Source organism: Monodelphis domestica, chromosome 2, assembly GCF_027887165.1.
Source record: "Monodelphis domestica isolate mMonDom1 chromosome 2, mMonDom1.pri, whole genome shotgun sequence".
Lineage (NCBI taxonomy): Eukaryota > Metazoa > Chordata > Mammalia > Didelphimorphia > Didelphidae > Monodelphis > Monodelphis domestica.
This window is the reverse complement of record NC_077228.1, coordinates 189,663,511-189,682,300: the sequence shown is the minus strand read 5'-3', so window position 1 is coordinate 189,682,300 and position 18,790 is coordinate 189,663,511.

Sequence of the window (18,790 nt, the reverse complement as noted above, 5' to 3'; positions counted from 1 at the left end):
ATAAAACAGTTAATGAGATGCTATGGACAATGATCTGGCAAAGGAGATTGTAAAGGAATGGTCAGATATATAGTAAGAGAACTGAGAGAGAAGTGTTATCAAATCTCAGATAGGAAAGAGTATCCATGAAGAGATGGTAGTCAACAGTGCCAAATACTGCAGAGAGGAAAAGAGTTGGTATTTGAAAAAAGACCATCAGAAAACTTGAGGGGATGGAACAGTTGAGAAATGTTTGAACAAGATATGTTTTATGAAGGTGATATAATACTGTTGACCTATAAGAAATGATGAAGGGAATGGTTTCAGAAAATAGAAAAATCTGGGAAGGCTTCAATTAACTGATGTAAAGTGAAACTGAACAGAACTAGGAGAACAATCTAAAAACAGTTAACAACAAGATTGAAAAAATAATGAACTATGAAAGACTTAGTAAATCTAACCAACATGATGATCCACCACAACTCCAAAGAACTCGATAGTTAAATACTATTCACCTCCAGATAGAGAACTGATGAACTCAGATACAGAATGAAGCATATTATTTTCCTTTCTTGATCTTCTTGCCTTTTTATCCTTTCAGAGTATGGCTAATGAAGAAATATGGTTTCTATGACTTCTTATGTATAATGGGTATTTTATTTCTTGCCTTCTCAATGGGTGGGAGAGGGGCTGAAGGGAGGAAGAGAATTTGGAACTTCAAATAAAGAATTTTTTAAAAGGGTACTTGACTTATCAATTAAGTGATCACTGATAACATTGGAGAGAGCAGTTTGCAATTGAGTGATGAGATCTTAAGCAGGATTGTAAAGGATTGAGGAATGAGTGTGAGGAAAAGTGAAGACACTGATTGTTAACTGATTTTTGCAGAAGTTTTTCTGAGGATAAATAAAAATACAGTAGGATCCTATAGAAGCCCCAGTAGGATCTAGATAAATAATATTATTATTTTTAATGGGAAGGTCTTGGGACATAATAATAGGCTGTAGGGAAGGAACCAGTAAATAGGAAACAGTTGAAAATTAGAATGAGGATTAGTTCTTGTGAGGACAATGTGCTAATGAGAATGAAAGATCATAACATCAGTAGTGGAGGGATAGACTGAAAAAGGTAAGGGCTATCTCATCATCATCAGATTCAATATAGTGGGCTTGTCTCAGAGTTAGGTTAGCCTGAAAATCAAGGGTCACTTCTGACACCTCTGCATATGACTTGGATAAGTTTAAGATCTCAATGTTCTAGGCAACTTTCTAAGATTCTAAATTGAAGAACAATGACTGATATTTATTAATAGAGGAAGTTTCAAGAAATTCCCCAATTGATAAATGGGCAAGGGACATGAATAGACAATTTTCAGATAAAGAAATAAAAACTATTAATAAGCACACAAAAAAGTGTTTAAATATCTTTTAATCAGAGAGATTCAAATCAAAACAAATCTGAGGTACCACTTCACACCCAGCAGATTGACTAACAAGCAAAGGAAAGTAATGAATGCTGGAGGGGATGTGGCAAAATTGGGATATGAATGAATTGCTGGTGGAGTTGTGAATTGATCCAACCATTCTGGAGGGAAATTTAGAACTATGCCCAAAAAGCACTAAAAGACTGTCTGCCCTTTGATCCAGTCATACCACTGCTGAATTTGTACCCCCAAAGAGATAATAAGGAAAAAGACTTGTACAAGAATATTCATAGCTGTGTTTTTTGTAGTGGCAAAAAATTGGAAAATGAGGAGACGCCCTTCAATTGGGGAATGACTGAACAAATTGTGGTATATGCTGGTGATGGAATACTATTGTGCTCAAAGTGGAGGAATTCTTTGTGAACTGGAACGACCTCCAGGAATTGATGCAGAGTGAAAGGAGCAGAACCAGGAGAACATTGTACACAGAGAGTGATACACTGTGGTACTATTGAATGTAATGGACTTCTCCATTAGTGGCAATGCAGTGATCCTGAACAATTCAGAAGGATTTATGAGAAAGAACACTATCCATATCCAAAGGAAGAGCTGTGGGAGCAGAAACAGAAGAAAAGCATTTGCTTGCTCACATGGTTTATAGGGATATGATTGGAGACATAGACTCTAAACAATCACCCTAGTGCAAACATCAACAATATGGAAATAGGTTTTGATCAAGGACACGTGTAAAACCCAGTGGGATTGCGTGTTGGCTACAGGAGGGGGTGGGGGAAAGGGAGTGAAAGAACATGATTCTTGTAACCAAGGAAAAATATTCTAAATTGACTAATTAAATAAAATTTTAAAAAGTAGAGGAAGTTACTACATAGAGAACTCAAAATATTGATGAGATTTTATTCATAATAATAATGTGCCTATATTCTTACAGCCCCTCCAACACCAACTATGCTCATCTTTTGTCTTCTTTGACAATTTTCTGGGTGCTAAGTAAAATCGTAAGGTTATTTGTTGAGTTGAGTTGAATTGATTAAGATCTATATGCAGAGACTAGAGTTTTAGATCTTGCATCCTTAGCACCCAGGACAGTGTTAGAGTAGACACAATAGTTTTTGAATGGAATTGAATGTACCATCTAAAGGCTAATGAAGCAATGCTTCCCCTATTGATGTGTATATCACTTCATTGTTAAGAAATTGATTATTTTTCAGGACTCCATTTGTAGTAATTTCATCTTGCTGTCTGATATTTAGCAGTGTTGGAGGGTAACAATGATGAAATTGCTCAAGATGAAGGTATTTTATTCTTATATCCAATTCTTACAAAAGCATACAAACCAATTGATTTACAATGCTAGGAAGAACAATAAGCAGAATAGTAAAATCAAAAGATAATTTCTGTTTAGCCTTCGTTGAAAAGAATAATGATAAGGATAGTATCATAGGAGTAGCAGTTCTAGAAGGGACTTTTGGGATCAATTTTGACCTTCCTTGTTTTACAGAGGAGAAACAAGGCACAGAGAGAAAAAAAAAGGTAAATAATTGTTCAGTTTTTGCAGAACAGAACCACATTGTACATTATACAATTTGTAGCATTCTTCTTGTGAGTGGTGTGTGTGTGTGTGTTTGTATGTGTGTTTGGCTCATATCTATGATTTCATCAGCAAGGAGAATTTTTTAAGAATTTTTTTTCCCATTGCAATCCTTAATACAATTTAAAGTTATCTGGGTTCATTGAAGCTATGTGACTTGCCCACTGCAAAGCAGTCATTACTGGAAGAAGCATTACTTAAACCTAGGTCTACCTAATTTGATATGAGCTTGCATTTCACCAGACTTCCTCACATACATTCACGTAAACATATAAATTCATATATACACATTTTATCACCAGTCTGTGACTGACTTTGGGCAAATCAATTAAATAGCTAGGAGGTGCAGAGGACAGAACACTGGATATAGAGTCAGAAAGAACTGAGTTTGAATCTAGTCTTAGAGACTTAACAGCTGTCTGATCCTGGGCAAACTATTGCTTAACCCCTTTCTGGTCAGTTTCTTCATCTGTAAAATGGGGATAATAATTAGCAACTGTTCTGTAGGGTTGTTATGAGGATCAAATGAGACAATATTTATAAAATCCTTAGCATGGATCCTATAATATGATTAAGTACTTAATAAATATTCCCTTTCATTCCCTTTTCCTCTTTGGGTCTCAGTATCATCTGTAAAACGAGAGGATTGTAGGAGATAGCCTTTAAAGGTGGCTGTTAGGGCAGTGGATAGAGTTCTAGGCCTGGAAACAGAAAGATCAATGAGTTCAAATTTTACCTCAGATACTTACAATGTGACCTGGGGCAAGCCACTTAACATCTGTCTGCCTCCACTTCTCCAATTATAAAATTGGGATAATAATACTTATCCACCAGGATTGTTGTGAGGATCAAATGGTACTTAGCACTGTGCTTGGTACATAGCAGGTGCTATATAAATGCTTACTCTCTTCTTCCTTCTAAGATCCTTTCCATCTATGTCTATTATCCAATAACAACTGACCATGTTTCTACTATTACTACTATTTTTATTGCTATTTATTTAAAATAAATTTATTTTGACTACTACTAAATTTATATTACTAGCAGTAATATAAATAATAGCAATAATAATAATTGGAATATATAAATAATAGTAATAATAATAAGTGGAATATATATATAGTACATTAAAACTTACAAAGTACTTGCTCTATATTATTCCACTTGAACATCCTAAAAAACTATTTTACAGGCTGTCTCAAATATCTTGGCACAATTTTATGTGTTAATGGCTAAAAGTTTCACCCAGACTTTTGGGACACCTTGGCTATCCATCTATATTGGGTATCAACACATTGATTTTTCTTTCAGCAGCTCTACATCCTTTAAAGCTAATTTCACTTTCAAGGAAAATCATGATTCAGATCTTGCAGAGCAGCTCTCTATACAATCTGTTGTACTCTCTCTTCTCAATAGTGTTGGCAAATCACGTTATGAAGCCAATCCAACCCCTCTGCCCTGCTCTCATTCTATCCCTGAATACTTTGTAAATAAAGCAGACTCTCTAATCATCCTTCCCTCCTTGAATTTTCCAGACTGGATCTTTGTTTCAGGGATGGGTGGGCACATGCTTGCTTACAAGGCTGAATTCTTCCTTTATTGACTTCTTGGAGTCAAAGCTGTCCTTCTCTGCTGGGTAATGGTTATCAGCAAAGCTTACCTTAATTGCCTGGGCAGTGGGTTCCTAAAGAGCTCAGTTGTTTGGACACAGAGCTTGCCTGAAATTCTCTTGATTTTTACTTAGGCAGAAATCGACTGATAAGAAACTCATTTTAGCTATCTTTGTGTTTGTCCCCTTTTGCTGCTTGAAAGGGAGCAGCAGGACAGGTCAGGTTGCTGTGTGCTACTAGCCTAGGCAAAGGAGCCCATTTGTATGGTGATGATGTTCCAATTAGGAGGCCAGGACTGTAAAAGTAAGAGAACAGCTTTTTAGCTGTTTACAGGTGTCTGCACAGAAACATGTCATCTGTGGACAGATTTTTTTTTCACTTAAAAATAATAGTTTTAGGACTTTATTTAGATTCTAGTTGACTATACAGAATTTCTTAATTTGCAGGAAATAAAAAAAGCTCATCATGATTTAAGTAAAAACATCGCATACATATGAATCTTGTATAATTATAATGTTATGGAAAACACACTGACTTTGCTGTCTAAAGACTTGTGTTCAAACCCTGCTCCGGACATTTACTGTCTATGTGACCCAAGGGGAATCATTCATTTAACTTCCCTGTCCCTAAATGCAAAATAAACAGTTAGGTCCAGAAGATTCCTGAAGAACTTCTGTTAGGTAGTGAAATGGATAGAGTGCTGGATTTGGAGTCAAGAAGACTTGAGTTCGAATATAACCTCAGATACCTATTATCTGCACGATCCTGGGAAAGTCAGTTAACTTCTAGTTGTCTCAGTTTCCTTCAGTATAAAATAGAGATAATAACATTATCTAAAAGTGCTGTTGTGAGGATCAAATGAGATTAAATTTACAAAGTGCTCAGCTCAATTCCTGGCACATAGGAGATGTTATGTAAATGCTTTTTCCCTCCTGGTTCTAAATCTTTGACTAAGCAAAAGTTGTTTATAAACACATCTTGCTTCTAAAGAATCATGCCTTACCTACATACACCATTATATTTTCTCAGTAAAGAAAGCCAATCAATCAATTGGCTTTTATTTGCACCTATGATGTACCAGACATTAGGTATACAAAGAAAAAAAGGAAATATCATCATTTTTTCACTACCCTTTTGTTATTCTTTGCCAGTGGGGGCATCCTCCTTTTGAATTTATGGCTATAAGCTCTGAGATTTGTCTTAGGTCCTTCTACAGACCCATATTTGCTTCTGGATTTTGTGTGTCTTAGGACTTTCTTTGTGACAATTTCCTAAGCGCTCTGTTTAAGTTAATATTCTTGAATTAGAAACTAATGGAGGTAATTGGCAGCCTTGGAATCCATCATGATTTTGAAGGATGCATTCTTTTAGCATCATGGAATGAGGTCATGAATGACAGGGTCAGAATGAGCTTTGCAGAGGGAAGGAGCGAGGGAGGAATGGATATAGATAGTATCATAGCACTGAGGAAATGCTAACTTGTACAGGACATGTAATAGCTGTGATCTTCTCTTCATCCCGTTTTAAACAAATTTTGCTCATTTTCCTCTGGAGAGAGCCACACAGACTTGATAATATCATTTTCCCCCTCACACAAAACTAACCAGCCCTTTTGAAGCAAGTTAATGGAAAGCAGATGATCTGTCCGTTTTAATGGACCTTGAGCAAAGAGTTTAGAGTTGCATTTTTAACACCACATGAATTTTTATGAGCATTGGACTTGCTGGTTGTTTGGAATACCTGAGTCACCTTTTCTGAGGGACCAAAACAGTGACAGAAAAGGTAAGAGGGGCTGAGAGGATTCAAATCAAATGATAGGGAGAAGATATAACATGCTATCCAATTGACAGTATTGCTAAATGAACCCATTTCAGAGGATGTGCCTGGTCAGAAAGCCCCAATCTCCATATATTCCAGTCACTAGACTAGTCACTGAGGATACAAATAAAAATAATTAAATTGTCTTTACTCTCAAGGAGCTTATATTCTAATGGGGGAGAGAGTGACATATGTAAGTATATATAAAATAAATATAATGTAAAGAAGAAATGCAAAGTAGTCTAAACATAAGTAATTAGATTATGAGATTATTAATGGTGAGGCAATCCAGGAAAGATTTCATGGAATGAATGAATGAATGAATGAATGAATGAATGAATGAATGAATGAATAGAAAAACAAGCATTTATTAGATATACACTATATATCAAGTCCTGTGCTAGGACCTGAGGATACAAATAGGAATGAAAAAAATCGTTTCTCTTAACAAGATCACAGTCTGGGGGCAGCCGAGTAGCTCAGTGGATTGAAAGCTTGTCCTAGAGACGGGAGGTCCTAGGTTCAAATCTGGCCTCAGACACTTCTCAGTTGTGTGACCCTGGGCAAGTCACTTGACCCCCATTGCCCAGCCCTTACCACTCTTCTGCCTTGGAGCCAATACACAGTATTGACTCCAAGTTGGAAGGTAAGGGTTTAAAAAAAAAAAGAAGCTCACATTCTAACGGGAGAGAGAACAACATAACAATATATGCAGAATATGGCATATACAAAATATTGTCTACAGTTTACAATAGAATATAAAGATTAAATAACTTTAATATATTATAAATATAATTCAAATAAGAAATAAGTGTAATGTTTAAAATTAATATTATGCCAAATATAATATGTCACAAGGATGATAGTAGCTTTTAACAATTTAATATATTGTCTAAGAAAGAAAAAATGTAGGAAGGAAATAGAAAAATATTTCCTCCTAGCCTAGCACCCTAATCTTACCAGCCCACAAGAGTGTCTTCTGTTCTAGACACCAACTCTGAATCACAGAAAGACCCCCAGCCAAAGACCTCCAGAGAAGAGCCCAGACTCCTCTATGGTCCCATTTCTCCACATTACATCCTTTCCCTCTGCACTGGTCTGTCACATCGTAGGAACCAATCAAAGTCTCTCTGTTTAGAGCATTCCAACCAAGCTAATAGGCTGGTTCAAACAAGCAGAAAGTTCATGACCCTGGGAGGAAGGGGTTCCCTTTATAAGAGCTAACTAAACATAAATTAGTTTGATAGTGAGAATTTTAATAATTGGGAGAATCTGGAAAGACTTCATAGGATGATTGAATGAATGGATGAAAAAATCAAGGATTTATTAAAAGCATTCTATATTCCAAGCACTGTGCCAAGACCTAGGGATTCAAATAGAAAAGCAAAACTGTCCTTGTTCTCAAGGAGCTCACATTCTAATAGAAGAAGTCAACATATACAGATTTCAACTACAAGCAAGAAGAAAAAGCATTAGGGTCCTTAGGGTACAGCTGCAAGGTAGTTGCCATCATATTTCCTTTAATGTCATTTTCCCTCAACAAAAGTGTATTTTTAACACTGACCCACTTAGTGCTAAGGATTTTTCTGATGAGAATCTTCTTTTTGGTATGCTCTGTATCTGTGACCGCTGAGAATGTGGATGGCTTCAGTACCTGCTGAAGAAGTTGATCAGTCAAAATTTGAGGTGGGTTTTTTTCCCTGGATGATGAATACAGAACCTTGGATAGCATCAGGTATTTTGGAAGCATTGCTATTCCTAGGTCTCTTGGACTCTGGGTCGTGGGCTATGTGCACTGAGGTCCATAGGAAGTGATGGCTCAACCTGCATGGTATGTGCTATCTGTTACCTCTCTCTGTCTCTCTGTCTCTGTCTATCTATTTCTCTCTCTCTCTCTCTCTCTCTCTCTCTCTCTCTCTCTCTCTCTCTCTCTCTCTGTCTCTCTGTCTCTCTCTGTCTGTCTCTCTGTCTCTGTCTCTCTGTATCTTTCTCTCTCTTTCTGTCTCTCTCTCTGTCTCTGTCTCTCTCTGTCTCTCTGTCTCTCTGTCTCTGTCTCTCTGTCTCTGTCTCTGTCTCTCTCTGTCTCTCTCTCTCTCTCTCTCTCTCTCTCTCTCTCTCTCTCTCTCTCTCTCTCTCTCTCTCTCTCTCTCTCTCTCTCTCCTTCAGCTATGCTGGCCTTCTTGCCCTGTGGGTGGCACATTCATTGCATCCTGTCACCCTGTCACTTGTTATCATCAGTTCCTCTCACTTTTTTATTCTAGCTGTGAGGCAATTTCACCTAAGCTCACTAGTACAAACTATCAGACAGACCATCAGTCAGATAGGCTGAATGCTACTAATAGGCACATTACACAATGCAGTACACTTATAAAAAAAAAAAAAGGATCCATGAATTGTTCTGTGAGGGTGACATCTGTCCTGCCTTTGGCTTGATGTTTCATTGAATTTTGATGAAAAACACAATTTGATGTCTGATTGGAGCCGTCTCAGAAATCATCTCTTTAATGGGCTTTGCCTCAGGGCCTACCATGTAAAAACTAATGACAACGTAATTAACACTGTAAGCTGGCATTCCAAGTCTCATCAAAGGAGGTAAAACAGATATAGGTGGCAGACACTGAACCTGCCTGGTCCCTGATATTGGGGACCTTGACATTAAACTCCTTGATGACAAACCTTCTTAGAATATAGGTGGTACAATGGAATGTGCTCTGGATGAACATTCAGAAGACCCAAGTTCAAATCTAGATTCTGCAATATGACCTGGAACAAATCACTTAACCTACCCAGGCCTCAGTTTCTTCATCTGTAAAATGGTGGGCCTGGATTATATAGCCTCTACAATCTTTTCCAGGTCTAAATTTATGGTCCCAAGACAATTAATTATCATCTTGATAATAATAAATGGAATTTACAAAATGTGTTATGGTTAATAAAGCACTTCACATTCATCATGGCATTTGAGTCTCTAAACAACCCCATGAAGAAGATACTAGAAGTCCTATTATCCCTCTTTTATAAATGATGCAACTAAGGTTGAACTTGTCCCTGATCACATATCTAATAGGTTTCACAGGCAGAATTCAAACCCAGGTCTTTTTGATTCTAAATCCCTCCCAGTATCCACTATGATACCATGCCTCTCCTTTAACAACAAATCCTCAAAGGAGAATAAAAACCAGATATTCTTGTATCCACTTCCAGTATGCTATCTACTATTACATTAACTCTCTGATACCCTGAATACAGAGTAGATACACTAGTGTTACATTGTTGTATGTCCTACTGACATTAGTTCCTTCTTTTCTATCATTGATTCATTTATTATTCATTTATTGGGTACTTACTTCTCACTACCTAATTTATTTTACTGTAAGAAATTTAATCTTTATACACTTTGGTTTCTTTTTAAGAATATGACTTATTAGAGAATTGTTATTCTAATATTATTCTATTGGATAATTACCTTTTTTTGAAGTAAAGTAATCATCAGCCCATAGCCTCGATCATTTATGCACTAAACAAACTTTGTTCCTGGTAGAACCATATTATGGCTTTTGAACTGGGAGGAAGTTTTCAGGCCATCTAGTGCAACCCCACATTCAACAAATGTAGAATAGGACAGTGATTAAGTAGGTTGCCTGGGTTCTTAGAGACAGTAAAGAGCAAGGTGGATTAGGAACTTGTATTCTCTGACTGCAAATTGTGTATCTTTTCCATAGCACCTATCCCTGGACTTATTGATAAACATAAATCTTCTTCTTGGGGAAAATTCAAATTAATAATTTCTTCCTCTACCTAGAGGTAAAAAAAAGGTGCACAGGGAAGAGGAAACTAGGTAGTATAGTGGCTGCAGTACTGGATTTGGAGTCAAGAAGCTCTGAGTTTTAATTCTGCTTCAGATACTTCTTGCATGGTTCTAAACAATGCATTTTAATTTCTCTCAGCACTGGTTTCTTTACCTGTTAAATGGGAATAAGAAAAGCACCTTCCTTTCATGGTTATTATCAGAATTAAATGAGACAACATATGTAAAGCACTTTGCAAATCCTAAAATGTTATATATATTCTATTATTATTTAATTTTAGCCCTGAAAATAAGCAAACAAAAGAAATGAAAATAGAAACAAACCAACAAGGAGTGAAAAAAGTTAGAAAAAAGAAATGAAGAAAAAGAGAATCCAATCATTTTTATACTACAGAGGGCCTTTACTTAGATACTTTCATGAAACAAGACCTCAGGGATACCTGATTTAGCCCAAGGTAAGCTTCCCTTTAATGTGTTCCAAATCACGATTGTGGCAATACAGTGCTAGGCTTGCTGGCTGGACCATCATGTACTAGCTAAGGAGTTAGCCATAACACTGAATAAACTAATTTTCACTAAATGTTTTGAGTATCTGTATTTCCATGTTTAGCCAAATGCCTAGATGGACTGATAAAGATTGGGCCAAGGCTTGTGTGAGTAATGAGCATTGGAAATGGGAAAGAAAACTCTGAATCCTGTAAGACATGGACATTATTAGGTTTCTTCTACTTGCTGTCTTCTTTCCCTCCCTCTCTTCCATACCAGTTCCCAGTGGTGAGCTGCTGATAGTCATGTCTGTTGGACTGTTGGACTGTATCTGTTGGACTGTGAAGTATAACCAGCTTTCCAGTGGAACTTATCTCTTCCAAGTACCACAGGGCAACAGAGTGCCTTTCACATCTATGGAGGGGAAGTCCTCCATCTGTCATTCAGGCTATGAGCAAGGAGATGATTCTATTCAATTCCCTGCAGCAAGCATTTACTAATGGTTTAGTGTGGAAGACACCACACCAGAATCTAGAATTATAAATGTGAAAAAGAAGATAGTCCTAAACCACAAAGGTTATATATAGTTTAATGCAGGAAGGGAATATGACATATACAAATTACATTTGATCCAAGGTAGAGTGTCAAGTTTGAGATACAGAGAGATCCAAAGTGATACAAAAACAAACAAAATTTATTAACTAGCATAATGGTTAGGGTCTTCATCAATCTGCATTGATCAGAAAAAGCTTTATAGAACAGATGGTGCCTGAATTTGACTTTGAAAAGAAGATACTTTCAACAGGCGATGTGTAGTAACCATATTCTAGTTACATTAGATTGTGTGTGTAAATCATGGCAGTAGGAGAACATTAGATGATATGAAAGAATGTCTAACAGACCATATTGGCATCAATAAAATATGTAAAAGGGAACAGAGCCAGGGTACTTAGGTAGATATACCTATTGTCCACTGTCTAATGAATTTATCCCAGCTATCTACAGACATGCTCCTTCCCTCAATCCTGAAATTACTCTTATTCGATCCTTTGGGTGTCATAAATGTAAGATATAAATTAATATCCAATAATTCAAGTATTATTTTTATAAAGTTTATTATCTGACAAAACAGAACCATGTGACTAAATTTTCTATATGTTCAAAAATCCCCACTCCACCAAAGCCAAGATAGGAAGGAAAAAGAGAGAGAGAGGCCAAAGTATACCCAATTTATATCCTGTCTACAAAAGCACAAGTAGTGAGTAGGGTGCTGGGAATCATAGTTTTGCTGGGGATCATAGTTTTTAGGGAAACAGATTCTAATAACACAATCCCCCTGGGATCCTTTGGGAGACTAGTCTCCCCACTGGATCATGTAAACATGACCAAATTATAAATTACAATAATTTGGGGATAAAAAGGACAGAGAACAAAACCAATGATTGCGAGGCACATTAACAAAAAGCCAATTAGGGGGCAGCCACCTTTGGCATAAGAGTATACATATAAAATAAATGTGTTACAACCCCCCACAGTTCAACCAAATATACTCCAGGGTTCATTCTGGGTTTTCTAATGCTGTGGAGGTTTCTTCAGGCATTTTCATGGTGCCTTATTCAAACAATTCATCTTCTAGATTCAAAGAATTATCAAGTTCCTTTTCCTGAAATGTTTCTTTTTAAAGGATTTTTTAAAGTTTCATGACAAGTATACAATCTCTATGACAATTATTCAATCCTCTCTGAGGAGGGTGTTGACCAACACTCACATTCACTCAGTTAGCCACTGAAGCTCATGGCTTTCAATCTTGACTGAAATGTTCGTTCTATGGGGCCATTTAGGGGTACCATTCCCCTTAGGAAAATTTTATAAGACTATAGTCCATCATGGGGTAACCAACCCCTTGGGTTTGCTCCCTTCTTTGGCATGAGACTATAACAGTTCTAAAGGCATGTCTTTTATATGCCCCATCCATTGTACTGTGGAGGCAAGGACTATAATATTGCTCATTCCTTTGGCATGAGAATGTAACAGCTCTAAAAGGCATGTCTTTCATATGTCTCATACATTTTAATGTGGAGGTGAGGAGTAGTACTATAGCACTTCACTTCAGCTACTAAATGGACCCTTATGTCTTGTTACAAACAACTAAAAGGTACTTTTACAATGATATTTTCTCCAATCCAGTCATAGGTGAAAGGTACAAATAAAGGCAGTGCAATAAAAATATAGAGCTAATAGCCAAAACACAGTATCTTAAAATGACATAGTATAACAGAATTTAACAAACAAAATAAAATCTTAAAACAAACAATCAGCAAATACAATATATGTGACCAGATTTAGGCACTGAATTCAAGAGTTTTGTTTTTTTCTTTCTAATTCCCGAGACAGGGATTTTTCATAAAACAATGGAGCCCGAAAAGGCTTAAAATCTACCTCCAGACTCTTTAAGGTTCCTTCCCCTCCCCAGTATCAACATCCATCTAGGTTCCTTTTGGTCACACCTCTGGAATCTCCCATAGTAAGGGAGAATTCCATGATGAACATAGTGTGGAGGAGTCCCATATTGGATATATTATAGAGACTGGGCAGGCCAAAATGGCTAGGGGGTGTAGGGAGATGAATTTTTCCCTTATATCTCAGGATTATTCAAGCTAATCAAAAGGACCAGTACACCCAGGAACAGTAGGAAAAAAAGACATCCTAAAACTGGGAGCTGTTTGAGATAGTTAATGCAATGCTCATTCATAGAGTGGGACATGCTTGCAATTCTATTTCCTATTTGGAAGAGTAATCTTCCTTCTCCTCTCCCCTCCCAGGGGTAAAAATACCAGGGAGCAGTTTGCTTACACTGCCATATGGACAGGGAGTTAAGAGGGTAGAAACTATTCTTTAGGAGGCTAATTGTTGCCTAAAGGAAACACATGAGGCCTGCCAAGTCAAGCACTCAGGTGTTGGCAATGTAAGGGAAAGAGGGATTTATAATTTCCCAGACTCTGGAGATTAGCTCCAAGGACTCCCAGCTTATCAGTAGCTATCAACAGTAGTAACAACAGCAACAATAGTGAGAGGAGCAGCAGCAGGTGGCTGGGACCTGTAAACCTTAAAATTTCTTAAATTTCTTAAAGTGATTTCCTTGTCACAGACCACAGGGAGTTAGCATTAGGAGGCAGGATCAGCAATGCCGGGGAAAACTCAAAAGAGAGTTTGGGAGAGAGAGGAGAAACCTGATTTCTTTTCAAACCAATCTACTCAGAGATAATTAAGGGTTCTGAACCCCACTTCTGGATGCCCAAACAAGCTATCTTCCTCTAATTCTCATTAACTTCATAGCTAAACTTGAGAAAGGTAGATAATTCTTGCCTTCCCACTCCCTCAATTCTTTTCCTCTTGCTATTTTAATTTTTTTTTCAATCTGGCTTACAACCTCATCATACAATTGAAACTGTACTTTCCAAAGCTATTGATTATCTCTTAATTATTGAATTTTATTGTTTTCCTTCAATCCTTATCCTTGTCCTCTCTGCAGCTTTTGACTGGATTGATGGCTTTTCTTTTTGTTACACTCTCCATTCTGTGCTTCTATATCACAGATATTTGGTTATTCTGCTCTACCTACCTCTTAGTCTACTTTTTCTCATTCATAATCAGAATCATGTACACTATGAAATAGTGTTCCTCAAGGGTTTGTTATTGGCCCTATATTTTATCACTCTCAACTCTGTCAGTTGGTAACTTCATCACTTTCCATGAGTCTAATTATCATTTCTAAATATATGATTTCTAAGATAATATATCCAGACCTAATTACTCTCCTGAGCTCCAGTCTTGTATAACCCTGGAATGATATCACTTTTTTATTACCCTTCATCCCAACTTCCCTGTCTTCTTTTGAGATTTGGCTAGAATCCCATCTTCAGTAAAGTCCCTTTCCAACCTGCCAACTGTTCCCCCAATAAGGGATTTCTTTAGGAGATTACTTTCAATCGTACCAACTCTGAAAATATCTTGTATACATCTAGTTATTTATATAGTCTCTCTCCCATTATACTGTAAACTCTCCAAGAGCAGGGACAGTCTTTGACTTTTTTGTAACATTAGTGCTTAGTATGGTGCTGAACACATTGTATGTGCTGAAAAAGTGTTTATTAGGGTTGGGGGGAAGCCAAAATGTCAGAGAAATTACATAGATCCACCTGATATCTACTAAATTACCCTCTAAAAACTATGATATAATGTCTCAAAATGATTTTTAGAGCAACATAACTCACAAAAGATGGGTTGAAATATTTTAGCCCCAAATAATTCAGAAGACCATCACAAAAGATGTATAACACCAGAGTGGAAGTGAAGGACAAAGCACTATGCCAAAGCAGGCCCTTCCACTGCTTCAGACCTTGGGGGCAGTTGAATTAGCAGCAAAGATTTCTGGAGTTATAGATGGTAAGGGGGGAATCTGACAACTGCTTAGAAGGAGAAAATTGGGGTACCTTTTCCTGGCTCTTTGGTGCAAAACTCCATTTACATTGCCCACCTGCAGATCCAGGGCACAGGCCCAGGTTATAGTTATAGGGTAAAAAGGAGAACTAGCAAACTAGCACACACCAATGCTTGTGGCCAGAGGGGAGTAGGGGGCTATGGTCACAATTCTGAGACAGAAAAGAATGCTTGTGGTTATTTACAAGCAGAGCACAGGCCTGAAAAGTATTAAACATACCTCTCTTTACATTATATCACCTTGGAAGAACTGAAAGCATGTAGATTCCCAGAGTTTCCTACAAAGGTACAAAGACCTGAAACTTGGAACAATCTTCCCTTCACTAGTCACAGAGTCAAACTTCAATAGTTTTAAGTTAAAAGAAAAGAAAAAAATTTCTGGAAAATGAGGAAACACCAACAAAAAGAAGTTCACAAAGAAAGTTATTTTTGGTGACAAGGAAGACCAAAACATAAACTCAGAAGATAACAAGGTCAATATTTATGCAACTAAAGCCTCCAAGAAAAAAAAAATATTAATTTCTCTCAAGCCCAAAATGAATTAATAAAGAGCTCAAAAAGCATTTTAAAAATCAAATAATTGAGGTAGGAGAAAGAATTGGGAAAAGAAATGAGGATGATACAGGAAATCATGAAAAAAAGAGTCAACAGATTGTTAAGGAAGGCACAAAATTAATACCTTTAAAAACAGTCCAGGCCAATTGGTAAAAGAGACACAAAAAACTACTGAGGAGCAGAACTTTTTAAAGAGTTACACCAGTTGTACAAAAAATCAAGCCATTCTCCAATTGAAAAATGGGCAATGGACATGAATAGGCAGTTTTCAGTTAAAGAAATTAAAACTATTAATAAGCACATGAAAAAGTATTCTAAATCTGTTATAATCAGAGAGATGCAAATCAAAAGAACTCTGAGGTATCACCTCACATCTAGCAGATTGGCTAACATGACAGCAAAGGAAAGTAATGAATGCTGGAGGGGATGTGACAAAGTTGGGACATTAATTCATTGCTGGTGGAGTTGTGAATTGATCCAACCATTCTGGAGGGCAATTCGGAACTAACTATGCCCAAAGGGCAATAAAAGACTGTCTGCCCTTTGATCCAGCCTTAGCACTGCTGGGTTTGTACCCCAAAGAGATAATAAGGAAAAGGACTTGTACAAGAATATTCATAGATGCGCTCTTTGTGGTGGCCAAAAATTGGAAAACGAGGGGATGCCCGTCAATTGGGGAATGGCTGAACAAATTGTGGTATATGTTGGTGACGGAATACTAGTGCACTAAAAGGAATAATAAAGTGGAAGAATTCCATGGAGACTGGAACAACCTCCAGGAAGTGATGCAAAGTGAAAGGAGCAGAACCAGGAAAACATTGTACACAGAAACTGATACACTGTGGTACAATCGAATGTAATGGACTTCTTTCTCCATTAATGGCTTTATAATGTCCCTGAACAATCTGCAGGGATCTATGAGGAAAAAAAAATATCCTCAAGCAGAGGATAAACTGTGGGAGTAAAAACACCGAGGAAAAGCAACTGCTTGACTACAGGGGTGGAGGGGATATGATTGAGAAGAGAGGCTAAATGAACACCCTAATGAAAATAACAACAACAAGGAAATGGGTTCAGAGCAAGGACACATGTGATACCCAGTGGGATTGTGCCTTGGCTAGGGGAGGGGTGGAGGGGGGGAAAGAAAATGATCTCTGTTTCCAATGAGTAATGTATGAAAATGACGAAATAAAATAATGTTTAAAAAAATAAAAAGCAGAATTGGCCAAATTTAAAAAAAAAAAATATATATATATATATATATATATATATATACATGAAAATGGACTGAAGAGAACTTTTTTTTTTTTAAGAACATTTTTCTGTGATTCATGATTTCTGCCCCCTCTTGTCTCTCCCTCCTGGAACTGACAAGCAATTCCACTGGGTTATACATGTATCATTGTTCAAAACAGATTTCCATGTTATTTATATTTGCAGTAGAGTGATCTTTTAATATCAAAACGTTAATCACATTCCCTATTGAACTATGTGATTGGTCACATTTTTTCCCTGTATTTCTGTTTCCACAATTTTTTCTCTGGATGTGAATAGTGTTCTTTTTCATAAGTTCCTCTGGATTGTCCTAGATCATTTCATTGCTGCTAGTAGAAAAGCCTATTATATTTGATTGTGCCACAATGCATGTCTCTGTGTACAACTTTCTCCTGGTTCTGCTCCTTTTGCTCTTCATCAGTTCTTTGATGTTTTTTTTTTAACATTTTTTTATTTGGTCATTTCCAAACATTATTCATTGGAAACAAAGATCATTTTATTTTCCTTCCCCCACCCCCCCACCTCTCCCATAGCTGACGCATGATTCCACTGGGTATCACATGTGTTCTTGATTCGAACCCATTTCCATGTTGTTGGTATTTGTATTAGAGTGTTCATTTAGAGTCTCTCCTCAGTCATATCCCCTCCACACCTGTAGTCAAGCAGTTGCTTTTCCTCCGTGTTTTTACTCCCACAGTTTATCCTCTGCTTGTGGATAGTGTTTTTTCTCCTAGATCCCGGCAGAATGTTCAGGGACATTGTATTGTCACTAATGGAGAAGTCCATTACCTTCGATTGTACCACAGTGTATCAGTCTCTGTGTATAATGATTTCCCGGTTCTGCTCCTTTCGCTCTGCATCACTTCCTGGAGGTTGTTCCAGACTCCATGGAATTCCTCCATTTTATTATTCCTTTTAGCACAATAGTATTCTATCACCATCAGATGTCACAATTTGTTCAGTCATTCCCCAATTGAAGGGCATCCCCTCATTTTCCAATTTTTTGCCACCACAAAGAACATGGCTATAAATAATTTGTACACATCTTTTTTTTTCCCTTAAAATTTCTTTGGGGTACAAATCCAGCAATGGTATGGCTGGATCAAAGGGTAGGCATTCTTTTAAAGTCCTTGGTAAATAGTTCCAAATTGCCCTCCAGAATGGTTGGACAAATTCACACTTCCACCAGCAGGGTATTAATGTCCCAATTTTGCCACATCCCCTCCAACATTTAGCATTTTCCTTTAATGCCATATTGATCAGTCTGCTAGGTATAAGGTGGTACCTCAGAGTTGTTTTAATTTGCATTTCTCTAATCAGGAGGGATTTAGAACACTTTTTCATGAGCTTATTGAAAGATTTAATTTCATCGTGTGAAAATTGTCTATACATGTCCCTTAACCATTTGTTGATTGGGGAATGGCTTGATTTTTTGGTAAATTTGACTTAGTGAGAAGAACTTCTTAAAAGGCAGAACTGGAAATATGGAAAAAGAGGTACATAAATTCACCAAGAAAAAGAATTTTTTAAAATGTAGAATTGGTCAAATAGAAAAGGAGGTGCAAAAGCTCACTCAAGAAAATCATGCCTTAAGAATTAGAATTGGGCAAGTGGAACCTAATGATCCCATGAGACACCAAGAGATAAAGAAAATCAAATGAATGAAAAAATATAAGAAAATATGAAATTTCTCACTCAAAAAACAACTAGGCTAGAAAATTAATCCA